Consider the following 17,683-nt stretch of genomic DNA (forward strand, 5'->3'; position numbering starts at 1 on the left):
GAAGGGAGATGGTAAGCTCCAACGAATTTCAATTCCCCTATGGGTTTGTGGGCCAGACAAAGTGTTATAACTGCATGACTTTTGTGTTGCTTCCGAGAGAGCATCCGTGGCCTCACTATGTATCTTAATTGAGAACGCCCCAGGGGAAAATATCACAGATTTGCCCACGTCCCAAACTAAAATAAAGCCAGTCAATCTTGAAATCTTGCCCCATTAGAGCTGTGCGGGGCACCTCTTAAGGCTGAAATGGTTAAGACTCTTTATTATATCCTTCACCAAAGGATGGCGATATACTAATTTCGTCATTTGATATGTATCACCTCCAAATATATAAGTGAGCCCCAACAAAGTGTATATTTTCTTGATTGTATTGCCATTTTAAGTCGATTTAGCCATATCCCCATCTGTCTGCCCGTCCTTTTGTCTGTCTGTCCTTACGTCTTTCAAAAGCACACTAAATTTCGAGAAAGTTAAGCTAGGCGCCTGAAATTTTGCATAGGTACTTCTTGGTAATGTAGGTCGGTTGGCATTGTAAATGGTTCAAATTGGTTCACCTTTAGGTATAGCTCCCATATGAACCGATCTCCTCTTCAAGAATTGTAATACCTCTATAGAGGGCGCAATTCTTATCCGATCTGGCTGAAGTTTCACACGGTGACTTTTTCTATGACCTACACTAAATGTACGAAGAATGGTTCGAAACGGCTCAAAACCTGATGTAACGCCCACATAAAACGATCTCCCGAATATACTTCTTGAGCCTCTAGAGGGCGCAATTCTTATACGATTTGGCCGAAGTTTTGCATGATGAATTTTTTTGACCTCCAATAGATGTACGAGCGATGGTTCGAATAGGCACAAAATCTAATATAGCTCCCATATAAACCGATCGAATATACTTTCTTGAGCCTCCAGAGGACATAATCCTTATCCTATTTGGCTGAAATATTGCACGAGGACTTTCCCTATGACCTCCAACAGTATTTTTCTAATTGATTTCAAACAGATCTTCCGAATATATTTCTTGAGCCTCCAGAGGGCGCAAATTTTTATGGGGATTTTCTGTTATGACCTCCCATTATCATTTGTGCCATATAGACTGATCATCGTATTCAGGGTCTTAAGCCAATAAAAGCAGCATTTTTAACCCGATTTCGCTGAAATTTGGAACAGCGAGTTCATTAGGTCTGCCAATATTCGAACCGAGTATGGTCCACATAAGTCTACACTTGGATATAACTGCCATATAGACTTATCTGCCAACTTATTAGGCTCTTAAGCGTGCAAAAGGCTCATTCATTATTCGATTTCGCTAAAATTTGGAACAGCCAATTGGGTAAGGCCATCGGATATCCAAACTGAGTATAGCCAACAACAGATGTACCATTAAGGCCACCGGATATCCAAACTGAGTGTAGGCAACAACAGATGTACCGAGTAGTAATTAGATATTGCTGCCATAGAGACCAATCTGCCGATTTAAGATCTTAAGCACATAAAAAGTGCATTTAGAGCATCATTTGGCTGAAATATGGAACAGTGAGATATGCTAGGCCAACCTATACCCGAACCGATTATGGTTCACATAAGGCCTTATCTGTATATAGCTGCCGTATAGTCCGAACTGTTGATTAAAGGTCTTACACTCATAAAAGCCTCATTTATTAACCATGTTCTTTGACCTTTGAATCTTTACCTTTAAAAAGGCTTCTTGGTACCTGACCCAAATATGTCCAGAAGCAGTGGTACTCGCAGACGAGCGTGATGGGATTCATTGTACGTAGCCCACTAACCCCAGAATCAGCGAACTGAATCTGGAAATAAACAGGGTAGGCAACGAACATCGGCGGACGACGAACATGTGGCTGAAACACTTGGAGCAATGTAAATTAGACACCGGTTTAGGCAAGCTGTGGTCTACTGTTTAGTCACTCTGGAACCCCAGTAGAGAGGATGTCAGGACCTCAGTCACTTTTGGCGACGTAACTGTGACTGATGCGAAGAGATGCGCCAGTTTGTTCAACCGTCAATTTATTGTGCATCCCGAAAGTGACAGGGCAAGGAGGAGAGCCATTTGCCTTATCCGTGGTCTCCGAGCCGATGAACAGCCATCACAATTTACCGTGGGCGAAGTTACGGATGTCCTCCGTGGCGCCAAATCATCCAATGCGTTGGGCCCCGACGGAATCTCTACCTTGATGTTGAAGAATCTGGATTTACCTGGAGTTGAGTACCTTACTACTTTCCTCAACCTGTCTTTGATCAATCAAAGACCGTGGCATCAATCAGCCCAGGTCATGTCATCGGACGGTGCTCGTGGCACTGGACCTCTCGAAGGCATTCGACACGGTCAGTCATGCCAAATTATTTCAGGGACATCGCCAACACGTCCCTCCAGCCAGGCCTGAAACGTTGGGTCGCGAATTATCTGTGTGGCCGCCAGTCATTTGTGGAATTTAGGGATAAGAAGTCGAAACACCGTAGAGTGAAACAGGGAGTTCCCCAAGGTGGGGTGATATCTCCGGCTCTGTTTAACCTCTACCTATCCTCCATCCCACCCCCTCCAGACGGCATAGAGATCGTATCATATGCGGCATCAGGCCCCCCACCCATTGATGACATCTGCGATAGGTTGAACGTCTACCTCAACGAGCTTGCCTCATATTTCGCTGCAAGAAATCTTAATATATCCGCCACCAAATCTTCAGCCACACTGTTCACTACAAATACGCGTGAGGTGAATACTGAGCTGACTGTGATGGTCGATGGAGAAATGATTCCGACCATTAAGTGTCCCAAAATACTTGGCGTCACATTTGACAGCTCCTACACTTTCTCCCCACATGCCACAGCAATCTGCAATAGAGTCAAAAGTAGAAACAAGGTCCTCAAGTCACTCGCTGGCAGCACTTGGGGTGCAGACAAAGAAACCTTGTTGACCACGTACAAAGCAATTGGCCGGTCTGTGGTAAGTTATGCAGCGCCAGTGTGGTCACGTCAACTTTGTGACACGCAGTGGAATAATATTCAGATCTGTCAGAATGCCGCCCTCCGAACTGCGACGGGCTGTCTCCTCAGTTCTCATGTGGACCACCTCCATCAGATCCTACCAGTGCGAAGACATAACTACATGCTGTCTAAGCAATACCTTTTGGGCAGTTATCGCAGACACCATCCAAATCATCATCTTGTGGATAGATATCCACCGCCCAGAAGCCTTCAGGTAGATCTACATGATGTAGAGCGTCAGGTTCAGCGCTTCCCGAGAGAACCTATAGATCAAGCTGGTCTAGACAACATTAATGCAGACACGGTAGCAGATGCGGTAAATGGCTACCGGGTGAATGACCTCCCCAGGCAAACCAGAGTAGTTCTGGCTCAATTATGTGCCGGCAGATGTAGCCGCCTCAATTCCTACAGAGCAAGACGTATGTCCCGAAAGTGACCAGGTGTCGCACGAGACACTTCACCTGTTTAACTGCCCGGCCAGATCCACTCGACACAGACCCATATCTCTATGGACGCACCCAATCTTAGTCGCAAAGTTCCTGGATCTTGACACATAACAGAATCGAACAGATGAGAGATAAACACAAAAAATTTCTACAACAACGACAACTGCTGCTGTACAGGGTAGTTTTACTTAGTGCATTTGTTTCTAACACCCAAAAGGAAGAAAGATAGACCCATTGATAAGTATACCGATCGACTCAGAATCACTTTCTCATTCGATGCGTCTGTCCATCTCTCTATCCATGTTAATTTTTATACAAACTACAGGTCGCAATTTTCATCCGATCGTCTCAAAATTTGGTACAGCTATGTTGTTCGGCCTAGAAGAGAAGTTGGCTCGAAACCGAATAAGATTTGGCTATAGTCCGTCCGATTTTGAGAAATATTGCTATAAAGTGCTCATTTGTAACCCGATTCTCTTGAAATGTAGCAGGAAATGGATTTCTTATGACCATCGACATTGATGGTGAATTTCATGGAAATCGGTTCAGATTTAGCTATAGCAGCCTTTTATATGTATCGCCCGATTTTCATTTCTAGAGCCACTTCAAGCGCATTTATTGGCCAATTTTGCACAACGCTTTCCTCAACGACTACCACAATATCTGAGAGGTTTGCTAGAGATTGGTTCAGATTTAGATATAGCTCCCATATATATGTTCGTCAGATTTTGGACAATTTGCTTTTTTTCTGTTATTTGTCAACCGTAGTTATAACAGTTTGAACATATTTGCTCGAAATTTGATACGGCTGGTTTAATCACCCATTTGAAAACATCCGTCGAGGTCCATCTGAATTGGTTCAGTATTGGATATGTCTCCAACACTGTACTTTTAGGGTAGGTGTAGGGTATTATACAGTCGGCACCGCCCGACTTTTGCCCTGTGCTTCCCAATGTACTCAGGGATTAGTAGACTTGTCAGCAATTTTTTGGCAATCCTTCGATAATCATAGACACTATTTTTTTTGCTTTAGTTACAAAGGCAATAAAACGGCTATTATCGCACATCTTTGTTTTATTTTGTTCTGGCAAATGGTCACATATTTTGTTTTTGGAATTTGGTCATTGTCATGCATGATGCAAACGTGCTTAGAAAACAATTTGTGAATGATTTTTTTTTTCGAAATTGGCTAGCACTCTGAACAGTAGGCAATGCATAATTTGAATGTCACCAGACACTAAGATAGGGACAAGGAATATGAGAAGACAGCAAAGTCATAAACATGCTCTTAATATTGGAATCAAGGTTGAAATATATTTTACTGTCAATTGTTGTTGATTTAAAAATCAAAATTTTTCAAATGCAGATTTTCCCCAACTCCATGGTAGCAATCTCTCCATTCTACTATTCCCACTTGTATTCGCAGTGTTTAGTTCTAGTTTTTCTCCATGTACATATGCCATTACCAAATTGTATGCGTCTAAATACACATCTTTTTTCTACTCCCGTTTGCATATGCATTTGCCAATGTTTTCATTTAGATTTTATGATTTTTCAAAGACACCAAAAAAAAAACGAATAAAAGCGTGCTAAGTTCGGCCGGGCCGAATCTTATATACCCTCCATTGTTTTCCCGGCATCTCTTCTTAGGCAAAAAAAAAAAAAAAAAGGATAAAAGAAAAGATTTGCTCTGCTATTAGAGCGATATCAAGATATGGTCCGGTTCGGACCACAATTAAATTATATGTTGGGGACCTGTGTAAAATGTCAGCCAATTCGATTAAGAATTGTGCCCCTTGGGGGGCTCAAGAAGTAAAATAGAGAGATCGATTTATATGGGAGCTGTATCGGGCTATAGACCGACTCAGACCATAATAAACACGTGTGTTGATGGTCATGAAAGGATCCGTCGTACAAAATTTCAGACAAATCCCAGATCCCAGATTGGTTTATAAGTCGGCTATATCAGGTTATGAACCGATTTGAACCTTTTTTGGCAAAGTTGTTGAAAGTCATAATAAAATACGTCATGCAAAATTTCAGGCAAATCGGATAATAATTGCGACCTCTAGAGGCTCAAGAAGTCAAGATCCCAGATCGGTTTATAAGTCGGGTATATCAGGTTATGAACCGATTTGAAACTTATTTGGCACAGTTGTTGAAAGTCATAATACAATACGTTATTCAAAATTTCAGCCAAGTCGGATAAGAATTGCGCCCTCTAGGGGCTCAAGAAGTCAAAACCCAAGATCGGTTTATATGGCAGCTATATCTGGTTTTGGACCGATTCAAACCATACTTGGGACAGTTGTTGGTAGTCATAGCGAAACACGTCGTGCAAAATTTCATTCCATTCAGATAAGAATTGCGCCCTCTAGAGGCTCAAGAAGTCAAGATCCCAGATCGGTTTATATGACAGCTATATCAGGTTATGAATCGATTTGAACCATACTTGGCACAGTTGTTGGATATTATAACAAAATACTTCGTGCAAAATTTCATTCCATTCAGATAAGTATTACGCCCTCTAGGGGCTCAAGAAGTCAAAACCCAAGATCGGTTTATATGGCAGCTATATCCGGTTATGGACCGATTCAAACCATACTTGGCACAGTTGTTGGAAGTCATAGTGAAATACGTGGTGCAAAATTGCATTCCATTCAGATAAGTATTACGCCCTCTAGGGGCTCAAGAAGTCAAAACCCAAGATCGGTTTATATGACTGCAATATCAGGTTATGGACAGATGAAAACCATACTTGGCACAGTTGTTGGATATCATAACGAAACACGTCGTGCAAAATTTCATTCCAATCGGATAGAATTGCGCCCTCTAGTGGCTGAAGAAGTCGAGACCCAAGATCGGTTTATATGGCAGCTATATCCGGTTTTGAACCGATTTTAACCATACTTGGCACAGTTGTTGAATATCATAACAAAACATGTCGTGCACTATTACATTCGAATCGGATAAGAATTGCGCCCTCTAGTGGCTGAAGAAGTCGAGACCCAAGATCGGTTTATATGACTGCAATATCAGGTTATGGACAGATGAAAACCATACTTGGCACAGTTGTTGGATATCATAAAAAAATATAACAAATATCATAAAAAATTTCTTAACAAATTTCATTCCAATCGGATAGAATTGCGCCCTCTAGTGGCTGAAGAAGTCGAGACCCAAGATCGGTTTATATGGCAGCTATATCCGGTTTTGAACCGATTTTAACCATACTTGGCACAGTTGTTGAATATCATAACAAAACATGTCGTGCACTATTACATTCGAATCGGATAAGAATTGCGCCCTCTAGTGGCTGAAGAAGTCGAGACCCAAGATCGGTTTATATGACTGCAATATCAGGTTATGGACAGATGAAAACCATACTTGGCACAGTTGTTGGATATCATAAAAAAATATAACAGATATCATAAAAAATTTCTTAACAAATTTCATTCCAATCGGATAAGAATTGCGCCCTCTAGAGGCTCAAGAAGTCAAGACCCAAGATCGGTTTATATGGCAGCTATATCAGGTTATGGACAGATTTAAACCATACTTGGTACAGTTGTCGAATATCATAACAAAATACGTCGTGCAAAATTTCATTCCAATCGAATAAGAATTGCGCCCTCTAGAGGCTCAAGAAGTCAAGACCCAAGATCGGTTTATATGGCAGCTATATCAGCTTATCATCCGATTTGAACCATAGTTGCCACAGTTGTTGGATATCATAACAAGACACGTCGTACAAAATTTCAATCCAATCACATAAGAATTGCGCCCACTAGGGGCTCAAGAAGTCAAGACCCAAGATCGGTTTATATGGCAGCTATATCAAGACATGGACCGATTTGGCCCATTTACAATCCCAACCGACATACACTAATAAAAAGTATTTGGGCAAAATTTCAAGCGGCTCGCTTTACTCCTTCGAAAGTTAGCGCGCTTTCGACAGACAGATGGACGGACGGACAGTCAGACAGACGGACAGACAGACGGGCGGATGGACATGGCTAGATCGACATAAAATGTCACTTCGATCAAGAATATATATACTTTATGGGGCCTCAGACGCATATATCGAGGGGTTACAAACAGAATGACGAAATTAGTATACCCCCATCCTGTGGTGGAGGGTATAAAAAAAAACGCATTGGAGCAATCTAACAGCCATCTTCAAAACGAGACCATAAATCTTGAACGTGCTTTCGCATACTTCCATGGCCATTTTATTGTTTTGCCAGGTTCGTCAATCTTTTTGGATCTTTTTTGGCTGGCCATTGGATGAGTAAATGTCTGGATGGCTGCCCGAGATATGGGTCTGGCATTCATACCCCCATGGCTTTGGGCGGGGAATTGTTGGAAAAACAAAACGTTTTATTCGTTTGTTTTCATTCGGTATTTGTGGAACAGGAGGAACATGAGCATAAGGGGCATTTTCTTTGCTAAACAAATATTATTTGTGGTACCACTCACTCACTCGCTCGCTCGCTCGCTCATTCACAGGTTGAAGGCAGTTTAGGTTTAGATCCCTTCGTATTCGGAATAGTTTGTTTTAGTTTAGAGTGTGTGAGCGGGCATACATTTATGAATTTAACCAAACAAGGTAACGTGACAAAAATTCCTAAAAACGGAATCAAAGAATGCTCTGAATATTTTTTTTCCGGCATTTCAATTCTTGTGTACATTTCATTCTACTTCGTTATCAGTTTGTGTGGTCACAACAAATGAAACTGTCTGTCATCGTCACACACAGTGCCGACACCATCAACAACCCAGTTGAGCAACGGAGAACTGCATTACCTGCTGTTACCCTTAATGGCCATAAAACTGAAGTTTTAAAGTCTCTGTTTTGTCGCCGCCCTTGATGTAGGCTCAGGCTCATGTGAAGCAGGCAAGATGTCTTTATGATTTTATAATGTGGGGGACCACTTAGGGTAATTAACACAACTATAAAAGACATTATTTAAAATTGTGTCATTAGCACTTGCCAGCAACGAACAACTCCCCATGGCGTAGGGTAACTCATAATGTCAAGCGAAGGATTTCCTTCAGGTAAATAGGGGCAGACACATCTGCATAAGTGGTTTCTACAGTCAACATAAAAATTTGATATAAATGACACATGTCAATATTGAATATCAAATCTACTAAAGGGGGGCATTATTGTGACCAAAAATTAGGAGACCTTAGTCTTAGCCGCCTTGGAGCCTTAGGCTCTTTTAGGGTCCATGGCTTAAGATTTCGGAGACTGATAAAGGTCTCTCAATGGCCCAGTAGGGGTTGCTGGTTACAGTTTAGGAGACCTTAGTTAGCCACCTTGGAGCCTTAGGCTTAGGCTCTGGACACCAAGTCCATGGCTTACGATTTCGGAGACTGATAAGGCTCTCTCAATGACCCACTAGGGGTTGCTGGTCACAGTTGCAACTATGTTAAACATATTGGGTTGCCCAAAAAGTAATTGCGGATTTTTCATATAGTCGGCGTTGACAAATTTTTGTGACTCTGTCATTGCATTCTTTCTTCTGTCAGTTATCAGCTGTTACTTTTAGCTTGATTTAGAAAAAAAGTGTAAAAAAGTATATTTGATTAAAGTTTATTCTAAGTTTTATTAAAAATGCATTTACTTTCTTTTAAAAAATCCGCAATTACTTTTTGGGCAACCCAATATTTACAGGTGATATGGAAAGTGAGTTTAAGTAAGCAGTGAGCCAGACGGCGAAAAATTTGGAAATAAGTCCACAGCTTTTTACCTGTTGACCAAATTGGATAAAAACCAGTTAAGAAAGGCAAAAGTCGGGCGGCGCCGACTGTATAATACCCTACACATTCTTATATATAAAATTGAATTTGTGTTTGTTTGTTCTGTATAGATTCCAAAACGGCGGAACGGAACCGATTACCTTGAAATTTTCACAGATTAGGTAGGTTGGTCTGGAAGGAAACACAGGCTATATAATTTTTTAATATCGTGAGGGGGGGGCGGACCCTCCCCCTACCACAAAAGTACTATCCAAAAATAAAAGTGGACCGATCGGGACAATATAGGGTTCAAATGAAAGGTACCGATTAGAAAAAAATGGTTATCAAAAAAAAATGTATCCCGGTTTAGATAACGAATCTGGCATAAAAATTCATGTCGAAGTATAGGAGGTAACCCCACCCCCACAAAAACGCCCAAAATGGGCACATTAGCTAATCACAGATATATGGGACTCGGCTTGTTTGTTCCGTATAGACTGAAAAGCGGCAGAATTGATTTTCTCGAAATTTTCGCATTTTGTGTAGCGCCAACGTCTTGAATGAAAGATAGGCTATATAGCTTTTCGGTATCGGAAGGGAGACGGACCCTTCCCCTTATGCCAAAAACACAACCCAAAATAAAAAGTGGATCGATCGGGACAATATAGGTATCAAATGAAAGGTATTGGAGAGTGGAATACGAATATGAAACTAAAATTTGAGTCTAAATACCCATCGGGCCGCCCCAACCCCAAAACTCCCCCAAACAGACATATTGGACGTTCTTTTCAATATAGGGCTAAAATGAAAGGTATTCGGAAATAGATAATGCGGGTGTCCGTCCGTCTGTCTGTTGAAATCTACAGTCTTTAAAAATAGAGATATTGAGCTGAGACTTTGCCCAGATTCGTTTTTTTTTCCATACGCAGGTTAAGTTCGAAGATGGGCTATATCGGACCATATCTTGATATAGCCCCCATATAAACCGATCCGAAGGTCTATAGCCCATAAAAGCCAAATTTTTTATCCGATGTTGCTGAAATTTCGGGCAATGAGTTTTGTAAGGCCCTTCGACATTCTTATTTAATTTGGCCCAGATCGGTCCAGATTTGAATATAGCTACCATATAGACCGAGATCTCGAGTTTGGGTCTTGGGCCCATAATAGGCGAATTTATTTGCCAATTTCGCCGAAATTTGGGACAGTGAGTTGTGTTAGGCCCTTCGACATCCTTCTTCAATTTGGCCCAGATCGGTCCAGATTTAGATATATCTGCCATATAGACCGATCTCTCGATTTAAGGCTTTGGGCCCATAAAAGGGGCATGTATTTTCCAATTTCGCTGGGACAGTGTATTGTATTAGACCCCTTAACATTCTTCTTCACTTTGACCCAAATCCATATACCGATCTCTCGAGTGTGCTAAATATGGTTTAAATCGGTTCATAACCTGATATAGCTGCCATATAAACCGAAGTGAGATCTTGATTTCTTGAGCTTCTAGAGGGCGCAATTCTGATCAGTTTTTGAAGAAATTTTGTTCGTGATGTTTTAGTATCACTTCCAATAACTGTGCATAGTATGGTTCAAATCGGTTAATAAACTGGTATAGCTGCCATATAAACCGATCTTGGATCTTGACTTCTTGAGCCGCTAGTGGGCGCAATTTTCATCCGATTTGCCTGAAATTTTGCATTGGGTGTTTTGTTATGACATCCAATAACTATGTCAAATATATAGCAAATCGGTTAGTTACCAGATATAGCTGCCATATAAACTGATCTAAGATCTTGACTTCTTTAGCCTCTAGAGGGCGCAATTGTCATCCTACTAGGCTGAAATTGTGCATGCAGGTGTTTTTTTATGACATCTGACAACTGTGCCAAATATGATGCAAATCGGTTCGTTACCAGATATAGCTGCCATATAAACTGATCTAAGATCTTGACTTCTTTAGCCTCTAGAGGGCGCAATTGTCATCCTACTAGGCGGAAATTGTGCATGCAGGTGTTTTTTTATGACATCTGACAACTGTGCCAAATATGATGCAAATCGGTTCGTTACCTGATATAGCTGCCATATAAACCGATGTGGGATCTTGACTTCTTGAGCCTCTAGAGGGCGCAGTTCTTATCCAAGTTGGCTGAAATTTTGTACAATGGCTTCTCCCATGACCTTCAACATACATGTCGAATATGGTCTGAATCGATTTATAGTTTGATACAGCTCCCATATAAACCGTTCCTCCGATTTTGCTTCTTGAGCCCCTAACAGGCGCAATTCTTATTCGAATGGACTGAAATATTACACAATGACTTTATAGTCAAATCGATTAATAATTGCGGCTTCTAGAAGCCCACAAAGTCAAGTCGAAGGACCTTTCCCACATAAGGGTACTATTGGGTTGCCCAAAAAGTAATTGCGGATTTTTCATATAGTCGGCGTTGACAAATTTTTTCACAGCTTGTGTCTCTGTAATTGCATTCTTTCTTCTGTCAGTTATCAGCTGTTACTTTTAGCTTGTTTTAGAAAAAAAGTGTAAAAAAAGTATATTTGATTAAAGTTCATTCTAAGTTTTATTAAAAATGCATTTACTTTTTTTTAAAAAATCCGCAATTACTTTTTGGGCAACCCAATTTATCACAATCTGTACCTATGTGGCCCATTTGCACTTCCCAACGAATGAAGTATGAGTGCAAAATTTCTATCGGATAACCTTATGCGTTCGGCCGCTATCGTGATTTCCACATACAGATGATCATTACGATTTAACTGAAACCACCATAAAAAATCTATCACCCACTTTCTCTGAACCGTAACCCTTCTTGAAGTAGATGCTGATTTATGGTATTAAATTAAACACTCTTAGCATTAGAAACACATTTGCTGTCAGGCTTTAAGACAAAATCAAATTGAAAACCCCTTGCCCAAAATTATTTATTTAAATCAAGGCAAGACCTTTGAACTTCCCACCATTTGATGCCACCTACTCTATAATAGGCCCTTACTTACTAAATCATTGTCCATAGTAGATAAATCGCTTTTTATTGCCGATTGATTTCAGATTGTTGTTGTTTGTATGGCAGCAAATACCCGAATCAATAAATTATTGCCACTCTTCAGCGAATGTTTCAAGGCAATGATCACAATCCCAATCAAAAAAAAATATCTTAATTAAACGGAAGCCTAGAAAAAATCTTCAGTACGAAAGAGTGTTAAGATTTTTCCCACACTTTGGTATGGAAATGTCTATGTTTGTGTCTTATTTTAAAGAAATTGAAGTCATAAATTTTAATTCTATTCACCCTCAAAATCCCAATAATATGAGTCAGCATCTATTGGGTTGCCCAAAAAGTAATTGCGGATTTTTCATATAGTCGGCATTGACAATTTTTTTCAACGGCTTGTGACTCTGTAATTGCATTCTTTCTTCTGTCAGTTATCAGCTGTTAATTTTAGCTTGCTTTAGAAAAAAAGTGTAAAAAAAGTATATTTGATTAAAGTTCATTCTAAGTTTTATTGAAAATGCATTTACTTTCTTTTAAAAAATCCGCAATTACTTTTTGGGCAACCCAATAAATGTGTGGTATCTTCTCGGGGACATTTGTACAACAAGTAGCGAGTACATCATCATCATCATATATGTGCATGGATGCATGGATGCATCTTTGGAGTAATGCCGCTAAGGGTTTGTCAATATTTGTTTGTGAAGACCCTCCCCCTCCCCGGGTTTTCCAGCTGTCTACTTGGATTTTATTTTTTTTTTCTCCTTTTATGGTTTTCATCATTCGCTTTGTCATTCATTCATGAAATAGTTTCAATTTCACTTAATTTACATTTTGTCTACACATGGCGTTGACTGGTGGTCTTGCTTGGGGTGGCAATGCTCATGGTGTTACCACCACTGACTGGCGATGTCTGGTTAGGACTAGAATCTGGGAAGCAAGCAACAACACTACCTCCATCTACATGGTGAAGTGCTTAGTCCTTCACTTATTTCCACTTCTTGCATCACAGAGTGCTGACATACTTGTCGTTGAGTTTACAGATATTCTTGAATTAAAGACTCTATTCGAGTTGTACTACAAGTAGTAGCTGTTGTAGACTACAACTCATGGAAGTTTGTTTTTTGCGATTGTTTTTTTTTTTTTTGCTACCCTTTTTTATACTCTCCACCATAGGATGGGTGGTATACTAATTTCGTCATTCTGTTTGTAACACCTCGAAATATGCGACTAAGACCCCATAAAGTATATATTATCGTGATCGCCGTGACATTTTATGTCGATGTAGTGTCCATGTTCGTTCGTCTGTCCGTCCGTCCGTCTGTCTGTCGAAAGCACTCAAACTTTCGAAGGAGTAAAGCTAGCCGCTTGAAATTTTGCACAAACACTTCTTTTTAATGTAGGTCGGTTGAAATTGTAAAATGGCCATATCTGTCCATGTTTTTATATAGCTGCCCTACAAACCGATCTTGGGCCTTGACTTCTTAAGCCTCTAGAGGGCGCAATTCTTATCCGATTGGAATGAAATTTTGCAAGACGTGTTGGGTTATGATATCCAACAACTATGCCTAGTATGGTTTAAATTGTTTCATAACCTGATATAGCTGCTATATAAACCGATCTTGGGTCTTGACTTCTTGAGCCTCTAGAGGGCGCAACTCTTATCTGATTGGAATGAAATTTTGCACGACGTGTTTCGCTATGACTTCCAATAACTGTGCTAAGGTAGGTTTAAAACGGACAATAACCTGATGTAGCTGCCATGTAAACCGACCTTGGGTCTTGACTTCTTGAGCCTCTAGAGGGCGCAATTCTTATCCGATTGGAATGAAATTTCGCACGACGTGTTGGGTTATGATATCCAACAACTGTGCCTAGTATAGTTTAAATTGTTTCATAACCTGATGTAGCTGCCATGTAAACCGACCTTGGGCCTTGTCTTCTTGTGCCTCTAGAGGGCGCAATTCTTATCCGATTGGAATGAGATTTTGCACGACGTGTTGGGTTATTATATCCCACAACTGTGCCTAGTATAGTTTAAATTGTTTCATAACCTGATATAGCTGCTATATAAACCGATCTGGGGACTTGACTTCTTGAGCCTCTAGAGGGAGCAATTCTTATCCGATTGGAATGAAATTTTGCGCGAAGTGTTTCGCTATGACTTTCAACAACTGTGCTAAGGTAGGTTCAAATCGATCGTTAACCTGATGTAGCTGCCATATAAACCGATCTGGGGACTTGACTTCTTGAGCCTCTAGAGGGCGCAATTCTCATCCGATTTGAATGAAATTTTGCACGAAGTATTTCGTTATGATATCCCACAACTGTGCCAAGTATGGCTCAAATCGGTTCATAACCTGATATAGCTGTCATATAAACCGATCTGGGATCTTTTCTTCTAGAGCCTCTAGAGGTCGCAATTATTATCCGATTTGCCTGAAATTTTGTACAACGGATCCTCTCATGACCATCAACATGCGTGTTTATTATGGTCTGAATCGGTCTAAAGCCCGATACAGCTCCCATATAAATCGATCTCTCTATTTTACTTCGTGAGAGATGCCGGGAAAAGAACTACAAATGCCATCCATGGTGGAGGGTATAAAGGATTCGGCCCGGCCGCACTTAGCACGTTTTTACTTGTTTACTTTTGCCGTTGGTATATGGTTTCGTTGGCTTACGGGAGCTGCTGTTGTTTCATTTCTCTTTTTCTATTTTCGTTAGAATGTTAATTTCTCAAGTCATCTTAGGGGAAAAGTAATCAAGAAAATGTAGTTGTAGCTCTTGGCTTTGATGATAAGAAGATTTGGAGATTAAATTTGTTTTTGAAAAAAATTCTATTTAGTTTTAGCAAAACTGGTATATTTTCTACAGTTTTTAATTATTTAGAAACCAGCGGAATTGGATTTAGTGTAAGAGTAAACAATTGAATTGGTTTCGAGGCCACCAAATCCAAATATCAGAACATAATTCCATGGCATCCGTTTGTATGCACCGGAGGAAATGCAGCAGCTCGCCAGACATTTCCATTGCATCCCCTGATCTCCTGAGTGAGGTATCCTGGCAAGCCCTCATTTCGTTGGGATCAGATCGCCTTCCCATAATTCTCGCCATCGACCGACCAACCGACTTTCTAGCCTCTGAGCGCCGAACGTTTATCAATCAAAAGTAGGCCGATTGGGTTGGCTTTAAAGAGTACACCAGCCCCCTCTGATGTGCTAGTGGCCGAGAGGAAATTCCGAGACATCATTACGGCGGCAGCCGCTCGAATACTCCAAGTGCGGCCAAATTTGCCGGCTCAAAGAGTGGTATAAACGAGCGTGATGGAATTCGTTGTACGTACCCCACTAATCCCACCATCAGCGAGCTGAATCTGGAAATAAACGGAGTAGTCAACGAACATCAGGGGATTTTGTGGCTGATACACTTGGAGTAATTTAACTTAGGTACCGCTTTAGGTCAGCTTTGGTCTACTGTTAAGTCACTTTCGAACCCTAGAAAAGGGGATGACAGCACCTCAGTCACTTTTGGCGACGTAACTGACTTGCGCCAGGTTGTTCAACTGACAAGTTATTGTGTATTCCGAGAGTGACAGAGCTAGGAGGAGATCCATTTATCGTATCCATGGTCTCCGAGCCGATGGACAGTCATCACAATTTACCGTGGGCGAAGTAACGAATGCCATACGTGGCGCCAAATCATCCAAGGCGTTGGGACCCGACTCTACATTGATGTTGAAGAATCTAGATTTACCTGGATTTAAATACCTTACAACTGTCCTCAACCTGTCTTTGAACACTCTTATAGTTCCCCATGTCTTGAAGATGGGCAGAGTGATCCCGAACCGAGTTTGAGGGAGTCGTACAGACCGTTCTCCCTTCTCTCACCGGTAGCCAAGACGCCTGAGACACTATTCTTTCCGATCCTCGTTGGAGAATTTCCATTCGCCGGACATCAGCATGGATTTCGAAGATTGAATAGTACAACAACTGCTTTGCATGCCATCACCGCACACATTTGCCGTGGCTTCAATCAGCCCAGGCCAGGTGATAGGATGTTACTCTTGGCACTGGATCTATCCAAGAATTCCATACGGTCAGCCATGCCAAACTATTTGAAAACATCGCCAACACATCCCTCCAGCCAGGCCTGAAACGATGGGTCGCGAATATGTGTTTGCCAGTTATTTGTGGAATTTAGCGATAAGAAGTCGAAGCACCGTAGAGTGACACAGGGTGTTCCCCATGGCGGGCTGATATCTCCTGCACTGTTTAACCTCTACCCATCCCCCATTTCATGGTCGGTGAAGAAATGATTCCAACCATCAAGTGTCCCAAAATACTTGGTGTCACATTTGACAGCTCTTACACATTATTCCCTTATAGAAACAAGGTCCTCAAGCACTTGGGGTGCAAACAAAGAACCTTGTTGACCACCTACAAACCAATTGACCGATCTGTGGTAAGTTATGCAGCGCCAGTGTCGTCTCGTCAGCTCTGTGACAAGCAGTGGAACAAGCGAACCGAACACTGATTTTGGTAATAAAGTTCAATGATTTGCAAGCGTTGCTCGTTAGTAAGTCTATTCATGATGAAATGTCAAAGCATACTGAGCATCTTTCTCTTTGACACCATGTCTGAAATTCCACGTGATCTGTCAAATACTAATGCATGAAAATCCTAACCTCAAAAAAATCACCCTTTAGCTCCCATATAGACCGATTTCTCGATTTAAAGTCTTTGGCCCATAAAAGGCGCATTTATTGTCCGATGTCACCGGAATTTGGGACATTGAGTTGTGATAGGCCCCTCGACATCTTTCTGCAATTTGGCCCAGGTCGGTCCAGATTTGGATATAGCTGCCATATAAACCGATCTCTCGAATCAGGTCTTGGGCCCACAAAAGGCAAATTTAATGTCCGATTTCGCCGAAATTAGGGACTGCGAGCTGTATTAGACCCTTCGACATCTTTCTGCAAATTGGCCCAGACTGGTCCAGATTTGGATATAACTGCCATCTAGGCCGATCCCTCGATTTAAGGTCTTTGGCCCATAAAAGGAGCATTTATTGTCCGATGTCGCCGGAATTTGTGACATTGAGTTATGATAGGCCCCTCGACATCTTTCTCCAATTTGGCCCAAATCGGTCCAGATTTGGATATAGCTACCATCTAGACCGATCCCTCGATTTAAGGTCTTTGACCCATAAAGGGCATATTTACAGTCCGATTTCGCCGGAATTTGTAGCATTGAGTTGCGAAAGGCCCTTCGATATCGCTTCTCAATTTGGCCCAGATCGGTTCAGATATGGATATAGCTGCCATATCGTCCGATCTCTCGATTTAAAGTCTTGGCCTTATAAAAGGCGCATTTATAAAACAATTTCGCTGAAATTTGACACAGTGACTTATGTTAGGTTTTTCGACATCCGTACCGTATATAGTTCAGATCGGCCTATATTTAGAAATAGCTACCA

At 41.2% G+C, this 17,683-nt stretch overlaps 1 protein-coding gene across 1 annotated transcript in view; it reads right to left on the reverse strand.

Moving 5' to 3' along the window:
* The window catches only part of LOC106093845 (fringe glycosyltransferase), a 91,140-nt gene that overhangs the window by 44,439 nt on the left and 29,018 nt on the right, over window positions 1-17,683 (reverse strand). The gene's annotated exons all lie outside the window — the stretch shown is intronic.

This window comes from Stomoxys calcitrans, chromosome 1, assembly GCF_963082655.1.
Source record: "Stomoxys calcitrans chromosome 1, idStoCalc2.1, whole genome shotgun sequence".
Classification (NCBI taxonomy): Eukaryota; Metazoa; Arthropoda; class Insecta; order Diptera; family Muscidae; genus Stomoxys; species Stomoxys calcitrans.